Source organism: Cricetulus griseus, chromosome 6 (genome assembly GCF_003668045.3).
Source record: "Cricetulus griseus strain 17A/GY chromosome 6, alternate assembly CriGri-PICRH-1.0, whole genome shotgun sequence".
In the NCBI taxonomy this organism is placed as follows: domain Eukaryota; kingdom Metazoa; phylum Chordata; class Mammalia; order Rodentia; family Cricetidae; genus Cricetulus; species Cricetulus griseus.
This window is the reverse complement of record NC_048599.1, coordinates 29,325,797-29,338,132: the sequence shown is the minus strand read 5'-3', so window position 1 is coordinate 29,338,132 and position 12,336 is coordinate 29,325,797. Positions and strand designations below refer to the sequence as shown.

At 44.4% G+C, this 12,336-nt stretch overlaps 1 protein-coding gene across 1 annotated transcript in view; it reads left to right on the top strand.

Annotated features, from left to right (window-relative positions):
- The window catches only part of Syndig1 (synapse differentiation inducing 1), an 88,645-nt gene that overhangs the window by 16,546 nt on the left and 59,763 nt on the right, over positions 1–12,336 (top strand). The gene's annotated exons all lie outside the window — the stretch shown is intronic.

Sequence of the window (12,336 nt, the reverse complement as noted above, 5' to 3'; positions counted from 1 at the left end):
GAATTTCTGAACAAATTGATCCATACTATTTACTTTCAATAGTGAAAAAGCAGAAACAGCCAAATGTCCCAGTGGAGGAATAGACACATTGTGGTACCTCTTTCTCATGGGTCATTATGCAGCAGGAAGAAAGGAGTGATGCACTCAGACACCTGGATGTATCCTAGGAGTGTTATACTAACTGTGGAAGGCTTGACTCACAAGACTGTGTGCTGTGTGATTCCCCTTTGTATGGCATTGCCAAAAGACAGCACTGGAAGAACAGACCATAGTTCAAAGTTGGTCGAATGCTAAGGCTGGGTAGCCATAGGATTTGAAGAGGAAGATGAGGGAGACCCCTGGAAATGATGGACAGTTTCTGTCTCCTGACTACTGGTGATTACATAAATCCACATGAGGACCTGAATCCACAAGACCATCCCCACTGACACAGAGGACAGTGGACAGCAGGTGTCTGCAGTCAGGCCAGCACTGAGTCACAGGTACTGAGTCGATGTCACTGTGTGGGCTTTGATCGGTGGACTGTGGTTATGTAAGACAGAAGTCAGGGCATGTGGGGACTCTGTTCTATCTTTGTCATTTCTACAGGAACTCTGTTCTATTTTTAAAATTTGTATGAGCGTCTAAAATTATTTCAAAGTATATATATATATATATGCATATATATATATATACATGTTATATTTCCAAGTGAATATGTACTATTTCAAAGTATGTATATTTCTGTGTACTATTTCAAAGTGCATAAAAATCTGTGTACTTTAAATAATGTATGCACACTCATATATATATATATATATATATATGGCAATTGTTCATGAATTTTAATATTCATTCTATAGTTTTCAAATTCTAACTAGACAGCTTAAATAAATGCTTTCCTTTAAATCACAGAATGTTTCAGAACACCTGAGAAAAATGTAAGTTAGAGTTGTTGAAAATGGCTGATGCCCAATTACACAGAACACACAGCCTTTTGATGAACACAAAGGTTTGCTATAATTGGTGCTTTCACAGAAGCAGCTGTTGGCTTAGGAAATAGTTCTCTGAATGAAGGAGCCCACCTGCACTGTGGGTGCTTCTTACATGTGGTGTGTGTGGTCAGCTAGGGATGCAAGCCTAAGAGATAATATGGCTGATCACATCTGGGTCTGCCAGAGTATAGCACCCTCAAGCTCCCATGTTTTGAGCTTTGGCTTCCATCCTAGCTGCAAAGATACAAGGCGTAGATACCACATTCTAAACTATCTAGAAATGATGCTGCCCATAGTTGGAATTTGGAGATAGTGAACCGACATCAGACTGCTCAGCTAGGGATCTGCTGTTCACCTGCTCTGGACCAAGTGCAATGAGATCCTCATTCCAGAAAAGGGTGCTGGAACCCTGGGGCAGAAGACGGGGCTGTGCAAGTTATAGGGGTAGAAATGCCTAATGGTCTTGTAAACGAACCGACATTGTGGTGTTTCTTTGCCAGGGCGTTTGGAATAGTCTTTTTCCATGGAGGGTCAAAGACTACTACAGAGAAGATAATAGTTGTGTTAGCTCCCCCAAGCTTGCCCTGAGTTCTAGGGAGGGCTGGCATGCTACTTGACAGCTATACCTCCAAGCTCACACTCCTTACCCTGCAGCCTGCAGCTATATTCCTGGTTTTCTGGTGGGTTCCTTCTAGTTCACACCAGTGGAACTGAAAGCTATAGAGCTTGAGAATTCAACCAGCATCATGTGTCTTAAACAACTAGATCTCATTCAGATGCATCAGCAGCTATTTCTCAGTGGCCTTGCAGTGGGTGCTCATTCGCTGCTGTGTCCTTTGAGAAGTTACCCTGAACCCCACCCTCCCACCCCCACCCACCACTTTGGTTTGCTTGGCTCAAGCTCATCAATTGAAAGTGTTTGAAGTCCTATGTTCTTGAGGGTAGACGTGTGTGCCAAAGACCACTAAGTAGTTTCCCTGTGAAAACACAAAAAGAACAAACAGGATGAGATACCAGATTGCAGGGCTAAATAATTTTCATCTGTCATAAAAAGGAATTCAGTTTTTCCTTTTTCATGTTTTCCAGTGGCATCCACATCAGCATTTCTAATCAGAAGAGGAAAAATTGTATGCAATGCTTAATCCCCAAAAGAAAAGAATTCAATTTAAAGTAGCATTTTCCCACTGAAATAGAACATGCATGAAGGGACTTCTGACATTTTGTGTTTAAGGTGATAGCAGACTTAAAGTTGCAGGACTAATGCACAAAGGTTCCCGTAGTCTCATCTCCATTCTCCTCGGGCTTCATGCATCTTCTCTTACTGTCTTTACTGTCCCATTTATAGAATATATTTTCTGTGCTCTTTGGAAGTAAGTTGTAATTATGATGTTTTGTTATTTCTAAATATAAATAAGAAAATCATACCACATACACAAACACATACACGTGCAAGCGTGTGCACACCCCCGCACATATCCTAAGAATATAATTATTAGGAAATTATCAGTTGCAAGACTCTTTCCTAGTCTAAAAAGTGTACCCACCTCCATCTATCTCATTTCTCCCTGCATTGTTTGTGTAGCAAAGGAAAGGAAGTTCAGATCCAGTTCCCACACTGCATCTATTGTCATAGCCCTGCTGTCTTCTTTAATGTGGAAGGGCCTTGCTGTCTGTTCTTGTTGGTCGTGACCTTGACTTTTGAAGAGTATGGGTCAGTTTCATTGCAGGCCAGCTGTAAATTTAGGTTTGTCTGATTGACTCTGTATAATTGAACTTAAGCTACAAAAATGATACTATATCTCCCAGTCCAACCAGTCAGGAGGCCAGTAGCATCTACTTACCTTTTACCAGTGTGGGTAGCTCTGATTTCTTCCTGCGGTGACTGCCAAATTTTTCATTGACTACAGGACTGTGTTGCTTGGTAATCACTGAGTGATTTGCAGGGAGGTGCTCATATTAGCACCTTGTGACAAATGCCCAACTTCTGTGATCCCTATGATATTTGTGGGTAGGCTTGCATATGGTGTTATAGTACATAGGAACATACATGTTCACACACTTGATAACCAGATACTTCTTATAAAAGACACTATTAAGAAATTTCAATGTGCAAACGTCACAAACTGGCCTAACACAAACTAAGATGGCTTCAATGTCACTCAGAATGATTTCTATGTGACCATCATTGTAAATGAAGTTTGTCACTGAGTGAAATGTCCTGAGTGTTGCAAGCTGTGTGCTTTTCTATCTCTCTATGGGTATGCTGTTTATTAATATTCTCTTCGGGTCTCATCTATCATTTTTACAAGCCTCATTATGTTCTCCTGTGGGGACACAGCACAGTTCATTTAACTGCCTGTCCTATGGCTATTCCTTCAAAATTGGAACATTCCTTCCTGGAGGGAGGGGGCACCTATGACTCAGGAGCTACTCAGAACTTACAAGCCTCAGCTAAGACAGTCACAATGCCTCTGGCCAAGGTCATATAAGCAGTACCAACTGCTGGTGAGAGAGACACTGACCAGCAAATCTATCTGTAGATTGTAGAGGTAGCCCTTGAGATGTAGCCTTTGTGATTTATCATCCGTTTGGGCTTTTGGGTTATTCAGCTTCCTGTGTGCTCCCCATGCTCCTACAAGTAACTACTCCAATGACCTCATTGGTTCACCAAGCTAGAGCTGGCTAGAATCAGTTATTTGGTCTGCTATTTACATATCAGATATGTGTAAACATTTGCTTATGTCTATCCAAGGAGAATCATGTAACATCACCCTTCTTTGAATGTCCGTTAAAGTTTAGTTGTTTCCAACATTTTGTAGTTACTTGTAACATTGCAATGAAACAGCTGGTGCCCATGCATCTTATGTTTTTGTTGTTTAATCTTCCAGATCAATTCCTAGGACTGGGCTTGGGAGGCCAAAGACTAAGATCTGTGCTTTTGTTTTATCCTGACAGTTTTGCTTCCTTAAGGGTTGCACTGATTGGCATCCTCTCAGCACATTTCCTTGCAGACTCACCAACTGCACAGCTGCTCATCCAGTCTTCAGGCAGCATCTAGTAAAGTTCGGGAGTGTGGTGGGGTCTGAAAACTTCAGCCTGTGGAAGAACAGAGCCTGTCCTTTTAAGGTCTCTATCGAGGGAAGGGGAGGTGTAATACCACAGAGAAGTGTGTTCAAGGTTGACTGATGCCACCAAACTAGACTAAGTGACAATGTGTTTTCTTGTAATTCAGGTCTAAGGCCAAAGAACATCATTGGATAAGCAGCATCTGAAAGAACAATGGGCCTGGGTAGTATGTGCTGTGACAGCGGTCACTTGCCTTTGCCTATAGTTTTTCTCTGTTCAGGGCTTTGCTTTCAGGAAGGGAACATTTCCAGAAGGCGTGGGGGAACAGGGTCCCTGCCTATGTGATGGGACATTTTCAACTCTCCATGTGAAACCAGGAAAAAAATAGTAAAGTAGTAAAGGGTAGATTAAGCTCTGAGTTCCCCAGGCAAACATAACAAACTAGAGTTTAAAAAAAAAAAATCTGAAATAGGCACTTGTCTTAGAAAATATGCATATGGTTATTACATGCTATGAAGAATCACCTGAATTAATGATGCAGATTTACAGCTGGGGTGCAAATCTACCCTGTATCGACAGTCAGTAGCTTGGCCTGTAGTTGTGAAACCAACCCTCTGAGTATTTCCCGACTAGTTAAGTTGGTGTAGGATATGCCTAGTTTTCTCAAGCAGTAGGGTGTGGTTGGCTGGTGGCATGGGCTAGATGGAGGCATTACTCCATCCCACCTCATGCTGTGTACCCTCTTACTGTCCACAGTGCTGAGTCCCCTGTCAACCCAGGCCCTTTGCATGTGCCCATCCCTCTGCACACAGATCCTTTACTAAGTCAATGACTAAGACTGAAGTCTCTTTTTTTTCTCCCTAAAACTTATTATTTGTTATGTATGTTTATTATTTTCCAAAGGCCATGTTTTAAATGCTTGATTCCCATGGTGTTGTGTGATGGTGGAACCTAGCAGGAAGCCCATATGTCATTCAGTGGTGGGGTATGTCCTTAAAGAAGAAAATGGGACCTTGATATGCCCCTTTCTCTCTCTCATTCTCCCTCTCTTCTTCTCTCCCTCTCTACTCTCTCATTCTCTCCTCTCTTCCTCTCTCTCTCTTCTCCCCTTGCCTCTCTTCCTTCTGTTTTGTTTTCTGGCTCATCGTGTTCATAAGTTATCGCATGTATTTTGTTATAGTAACAGAAAGCTGGCTAGCACAGCATGCCATGAGTTTGTGTCCCTAACAAGAAATGCAAAACATTACTATTGCCACTTGAATGAAATGAGGACATGACTGCAAGGTATGGTTGAAGAGAAAGATTTAATTGTAGATATGAGGGAAAATACGAGGCTATGAGAAGAGAGAGATGGGGAGAGCAAAGGAAGGGATAGAAACAAGAGAGAAGGGAACAAGTGGACCAAGAGAGCCAAGAGACCAAGAGAGCATGTGTCTGAAATGGCAGGTTTATATAGGAAAGAAGCTGAGGGGAGGGAAGGCAAGTTCCTAGGCTGGAGGTGTTTAGGGTAGAGGATGTGTTGAGAATTGCTGAGAGGGCCACAAATACTGAGTGAGCCTGGAGGCCTGTGTGTATTTTTGTGTGGTAATAGGCACCACAGTTAGCCATTTGTCCTGGGTCTTGGGGGGACCTGACTATACATACATTGCTCTCCTGCTAGGTCCTTGTCACTTTTATGTGAATCATGCAGTGTCCTTCACACAAGTCTGGGTTGACTTTGCTTTTAAAACGACGTTTGTATTTATCCTCCGTACCCATTTTCTTGGCAATGGTGATGGTTCTTCACCCTGCCTGACCACTGGTCTGTGTGTTTGTCTCATCTCTCAAGGTTGCCCTGAGTTTGGTGGTTTTGTTCCATATAGGGTGCCCTAGTTGAAGTTTGTGGGTATCCAATCCCCCTAGATTCCCCGCAGGGTTTGAGGAGATACACTTAGTCCCTCCCTGTCTCTCGGGTAGCACTCTTGCCAATGAGGTCCCCTGCCTGACAGCTCCACTCACCTGAAAACTTCCTGTTTCTTTGTCTGATCAATAAATTGTAGGAGAACCTATCCCCCAAGAAGCTAACCACTGGGACTCCTGCAAGAAGTTCCTTTGGCTCCTGATTTCAGAACATCACATATTCCAAAGGCCTCAGCCATCCTTAGATGCTAACCAGACACTTCTTAAATGAGAAATGAGTTTGCTTTTTGCCTGGAACAGATATTTATGAACAGAAGTTCCCCTCTGAACCACAGTCTTCCTCATGAGAACCTCTGCTTGGTGCAGTGACTTCAGGTGTCTTTTATACAACTGAGTATGGATGACAGCTATTTACAGCACTCTCCACGACCTGGTGCCTGCTCCAAAAGGCTAAGCAAACTTTTTTAAATTATTTTTATTTAAATTAGAAGCAAGCCTCCTTCACATGTCAATCCCAGCTCCCTCTCCCTCCCCTCCTCCCCCACCCTCCACTGACCCCCCAAAACCCATCTTCCCTATATTCCCCAGGGAGGGTGAGGCCCACCATGGGCGATCCCCAAAGTCTGTCATATCATCTGGGGCAGGGCCTAGGCCTTTCCCCATGTGTCCAGGCTGAGAGAGCATCCCTCCACATGGGATGGGCTCCCAAAGTCCACTTGTACGCCAGGGAAAAGTACTGATCTACTACCAGAGGCCCCAGAGATTGCCGAGGCCTTCTCACGTTCAGGGGGTCTGGATCAGTCCCATGCTGGCCTCCCAGCCATCAGTCTGGGTTCCATGAGCTCCTCCTTGTTCAGGTCATAGCAAACATAGGAGGAGCTGAAATCTCATACAAAGCATGTTAACCCATGGGAATGTGATCATGGGGAGCTGAGAAAGTAGAAACTAGAATCCAAAGGGCTGCAACCAAGAGAAACAGAACCAAAGCAGGACACAGTATGAAAAACTTGGAAAAGGCGCTGTTCCTAGTGGTGAGTCACACAACAGTGTGTTTCAGCTTCATCCTCAGCTCCACATTTATGCACTAGCAAACACCCTGTCATCCATTGCACAGTTTGCTGGTAAATGTTCTTCAGGTGTTGGAAGTCACCCAATCCCCAGCAACAGGGATGCAATCCAGTATTGCAGGGTAGTGCAGCGTTTCTCTCCCAGCATCTAGTGACACTCCTTTCCTTACCTATATCCCTTTAACTCAGTGGTTCTCAGCCTTCCTAATTCTGTGACCCTTTAATACTGTTCCTTATGTAGTGGTGACCTCCAATCATAAAATTATTTAATTGCTACTTCATAACTGTAATTTTGTTACTGTGATGAATCATAATGTAAATACCTGATTGCAGGATACCTGATAGGTGACCCCAAGAGGTCACAGCCCACAGACTGAGAGCTATTGCTTTCACCGCTTCCTGTCTCTCTGCCTATTTCAGTTCTGTCTGGCTCTGAGTCACACTGAGAGCCTCCAAAGGAAAGGGGTCAGTAATAAGCACGGAAATGACAGGCCCCTCTGCCTCATCTCTTGCAAGACAATGCCTGGATGGTGAGCAGTAGGGACTTCACCCCATCCTTTGCAGGGCACGCAGGCCACTTTGTTTCATTTGGTTTCCTTCTAAGTTAACTTTACTTTTTACTCCTTCATTTAAAAAGTATTTTCATATTTCTGGATTTTGATCAGGTCAATGTCTTCTAAAATCATAGAAACTTTCTTCTTAAGAAATACACCATCATTTACGCAACATTGAACTAGATGCTACCGGGAGAAATAAAAAAGATTTACTTCTGAGTAGTTCATTAACTTACTCTTTTCCAGAGTTTATTAATAAGTATTATTTGTTTTATAAATATTCGTGTGGGAGCTCAATATGCAAATAGGAAAAGGACTGACCATGCTCAGTTTATGTAGTACTGAGGGTCAAACCCAGGGGTTTGTTGCATGCTAGAAAATACATTACCAACTGAGCTACATCCAGAACCTGTTAACAGGTTTACTTTGCTTCTATTTTACCACCTCATGATACACGTTCAATCTGTGGGGAATCTAGGGCCAAATAGGAGAAACTAAACACACGCTCCTAGCTCCTAACATATGCCCAAGATGGTTAATGTATTGTTTAGGACAATTGTACTCTTATCATGAAATGGGCCTTCCTTGTATTCTGTGTTTGTGAGACCCTAGATCTGTGAGCCATGCAGGTACCACATAATAGGGCTATAGGGGATGCCGGCTGTGTCTTTAATGTGGTCTGGTTTTGAATAAAGCAGAGAACATGGACGTTGTATTAATGTTGTTTCTATTGGTGTGATAAATGCCAGGACCAAAAGCCAGAGGAAAGTGTTATTTCATCCACTCCAGACTACCACGAAGGGAAGTCCAGGCAGGCACTCAAGGTAGGAACTGAAAGAGAGACCATGGAAGAATGCTGCTCAGTAGCTTGTTGCCCATGACTCACTCAACTGGAATTTTTATACAACCTAGGACCACCTTTCCAGAGGTGGCACCACCCACAGTGACTGGAACCTCCCACATCAACCATTAATCAAGAAAATATCCCGCAGACTTGCCTCTGGGCCAATCTGGTGGAGTCATTTTTCAGTTGAAGTTGGTGTTTCTGTTGGCTAAGGCCACAGGTGAGCTCTTGCATGTAGCAAAGGTGCACTGAATCCTCCTTGTGCCAGGGCATACCTGTGACCTCTGCCTGCCAAGACAGATAGTAGACAGCAGCATGGCTGAAAATTTCAGGGAAGGTCAAGATTCTGCCAGAGAAGATTGAGACAGTCTGTCAACTGTTGGGGAGTTGCTGATGGGAAGTGACATTTGGGGAGAACCCACTAATTACTGAGGAAATGAGTACTATGTGTATATGACAGAAGTGTACTGATAGATGCTGAACACCATGGGTTCTGAGTAATGGAATGTGTAGTGAGTCCCAGGAACCAGCTGTTGGTTGTATTTAATTCTAAGTGATTCAGGTTTGCACAGGTCTATGTGGCTAGCAGCTGCTGGCTTAGTATTACAAGACCATCCAGAGTGCCTCCTAGGACCATATATGGTGACCCTCCTGCCCAGATGACCCGGTGGAGGAAGAAGGATGACTCCAGGTCACCACACTGGTGGTGACACCTGGAGGGAATCCAAGTAACAGAGCTGAATCAAACTCTGTTCCCTGGAAACAGCCAGTAGCACTTGCTCACAGGGCTGCAAGGAGGGTGGAACTCGGTGAAGATCAGCACAAAGCCTGGCCTTGTGACTACTTAACAATGGAAAAATATAATAAAAGGCTTGAGACCCATCAGCCCAGTGGGAGATATGCCACTCAAGGGATCAAACCAATCAGCAGGCCCAGGCTGCAGGGCCAGCAGCCCCCTTGCCTCTGCCTTGCTTCCTGAAGCTCACAAGGAGACATCTCATGAATCCTGAACTTCTGTGAGTGTTTCCCATCTGCCGCAGATGTTCCAGACAGTGACCTAGGAAAGGGATTTAAAAGACAGCTGCCCTACAAGCCACGTCTCTTCTGTGTGGGTGGTGCATATTTCATCTACTTGGCTGAAAGAATCTGCACATCTCTTGGGCCAGCTGTATCTCCTCCCCTCCCTATTTGGTGGCTCTGTGCCCATGACCGCTTAAACCCACGAGGATCCTGCAGATGGAAGAGCAAAGGAAGGATTACAAGCCAGGATGTTCTTATCTTCTCTGTAATTTTTCTTGAATTTTGAAAATCCATTTTAATCAAACTGATTAATTATTTTGGTGTCAGGCAAGAATAAGTCTGTAACTTCAGTGTGTGGCTCAATTAAGATTCAGCAAAGCAGTTATTGTTCTGAAACCCATTTCTTCACAGCATAGGGACGGTGATGTAATTCTTGAGAGACAGGTAGATCTAGACAGTCAGTGCAATGCTAACATGTTTGGGGGCCATGGAGCAGCAGATTCCAGCCTTCACTGTATGGCAACATTTCAGCACCACACCTACACAACCATCTTGGCACACACCAGTTAGGAAGCAAGATCACCAGAGGCCCTGGTGATCAAAGTGAAGGAGCATAGGCATAGGTGAAACGAAACTGTTTTGTGTGCAGCTGGCTATGAGTTCAAACACAGCACAAAGCCTGTAATAAACAGTGAGGGACTGGCTAATCAGTGCTATTGGCAAGAGTGTCAACCTTTCCCAGCCTCTGCTTTATCCATTATAAAACAGAAAAGGCAATAAAGCTTAAATTATGTCTAGAGTCCTTATGAGACACAATGACCTCGAGAGCACAGAACCCACTCTTTGTAAACTAAAAATCAAAACCCCAAAAACTAAAATCTAAGAATCTAAACAAACAAGCACAGATGTGTTGGTTGTCCATGAGCCAAAATCTCCACACACGTCAGGGCAGCTTTGACCCGCAGGTCAAGAAGATGAAGGTCTGAAGAAAGAAGATGACCTTTGGCCTTTGAGTGTGGTCTTTAGTCCCTGGTGGATTTGTCGGAGGCCAGCCTCTCAGGCACCTCCTGCAGAGATGGCCTTCCAGCAGGACAGCTCACCATGCACAGTTGTGGTCATGGACCTCCTCTCGACATCACTAGGTTTCAGGTGGAAATAGAGATGATCTATTTGACAGGGCTGTGTGTGAAGAGGTACTATGTGACAAGATTCAGACTGAGCACAGGGTGTTTCCATGCTATGCAAGGCCTGGGCACTGCAGTCCTCGAATCTTGCATGAATTATGCATCCCTGCCGGTTGTTTTGATTTCCATCTCAGATAGCCATAATGACAGTAATTTTCATTTTCCTTTACTGTTCTGAAGACCATATGGGAGATTGTGTCAGAATGAAATGAATTGACGTTCCACAGATGTAGTTCAGCAGAAGGGACACTGTACAGTCCCAGACACATGGAAGGGACACTGTACCAGGCAGAAAACTCATACCTGAGCAGAGAGCAACAGTGATCAGCAGGACAGAGACATGATAGAGAGCTGGCCTTCTGGCCTCCAGAGGTGACTTTTGCTCTGGGGAGTAAAGCATGGGACCCCTGTTCCTCAGGCCTACCTGTGTGTGGTGTGGAGAGCCAGCCCTGTGTGGGCAGTGGGTTATCAGCTCCCATGGCATGGCCACGCGAAGAAATCCTTGTTTGTTATGTGAGTGATCCCAACACCCTGTGCTTGTTTTCTTTATTAACTACACAGAAACCAAGTTCCCACCCAGAGTCCCTAACCTCTCAGTATAATGCTGTGCTGTTTGCCTGGTGGCATGGGCTTCCAGCAGTTTTAGTGTAAGATTATGAACACCATTTTCATCTGGAGGATTTTTGGCATCCGTGTCTGAGTGGCTCCAGGCTGGGGGGAGGGGGGATAGCCTCGTGTGGCAGGTGTCAAGTGGAATCATCCTACAGCCAAGCTCCCTAGTACATTCTCAAGCTTCTCCAGGCTGTGGAAGGATCTGAATGATAATGAGCTCTTTGAAGAGGAGACACACTGTTTCTTTTTTGTTTTTAGAAACAGTGTCTAGAGTAAGCTGGGGTTTCATCTTGTGCAAAATAAACAGTTGGAGAAGGCAACCTTGGCTTTTTTTTTTTTTTTATGAGTCAGCATAAAGGGCACATGCGCTTTGATGAGATAAAATCCACAGGGAGCAGAGCCAGCCAGAGGTGCCCATCCAAGATCTGGTAAGCCAGCATGCACAGCTCTACAAGGTAGCTAGGTGGCAGTTCTCCCACCAAATCATCTCGATGGTATTGTCAACCCACCCACCAAACCACCTACATCAAATTCCCAGGAAATTCTCACCAGGTCTGGGAGAGTCCCATGCCTCACTGAATCACCGTGAAGAGAGAGCTACATTTGCAGGCAGCTGCTCCCAGAACAGCTGTCACGTCTCCATGAGGAAGGCTGCACATCTGGGTGGAACTTGGGCCCCTTACATCCTGACTCAGATTCAGCATCGAAGGAAACTTGAACGTACCCAGAGACAGCATCCTCCCTCGGTCCACACTAGCCCCGCCATGTGCTGAGCACAAAAAGCAAGATACAGGTAGGGCATGTCTCCTGGAAGTCCCCAAGGCCACCATCTTTATCCCCATCACCCCACACTAGGATCCCAGAGATCTCTGAGACATAATTTTCCTCACCGACCTCCCAATAAATGCCTGGCGAATAACACCTGGAGAAATCAATGATAAATTAAAACAAAACAGCAACAACAAAAGACTGTACGTTGAACCATTGTGAGCAAAGGACCTTTCGTATCACAATTGTTTTCTATAGTGGGAAATTACCAATACGGAGTCAGGTAGAAATATAAGGGTATTTAATAGGGAAAAGCTTTACTTACAGAGCGACCTAGCCAGCCAGCGT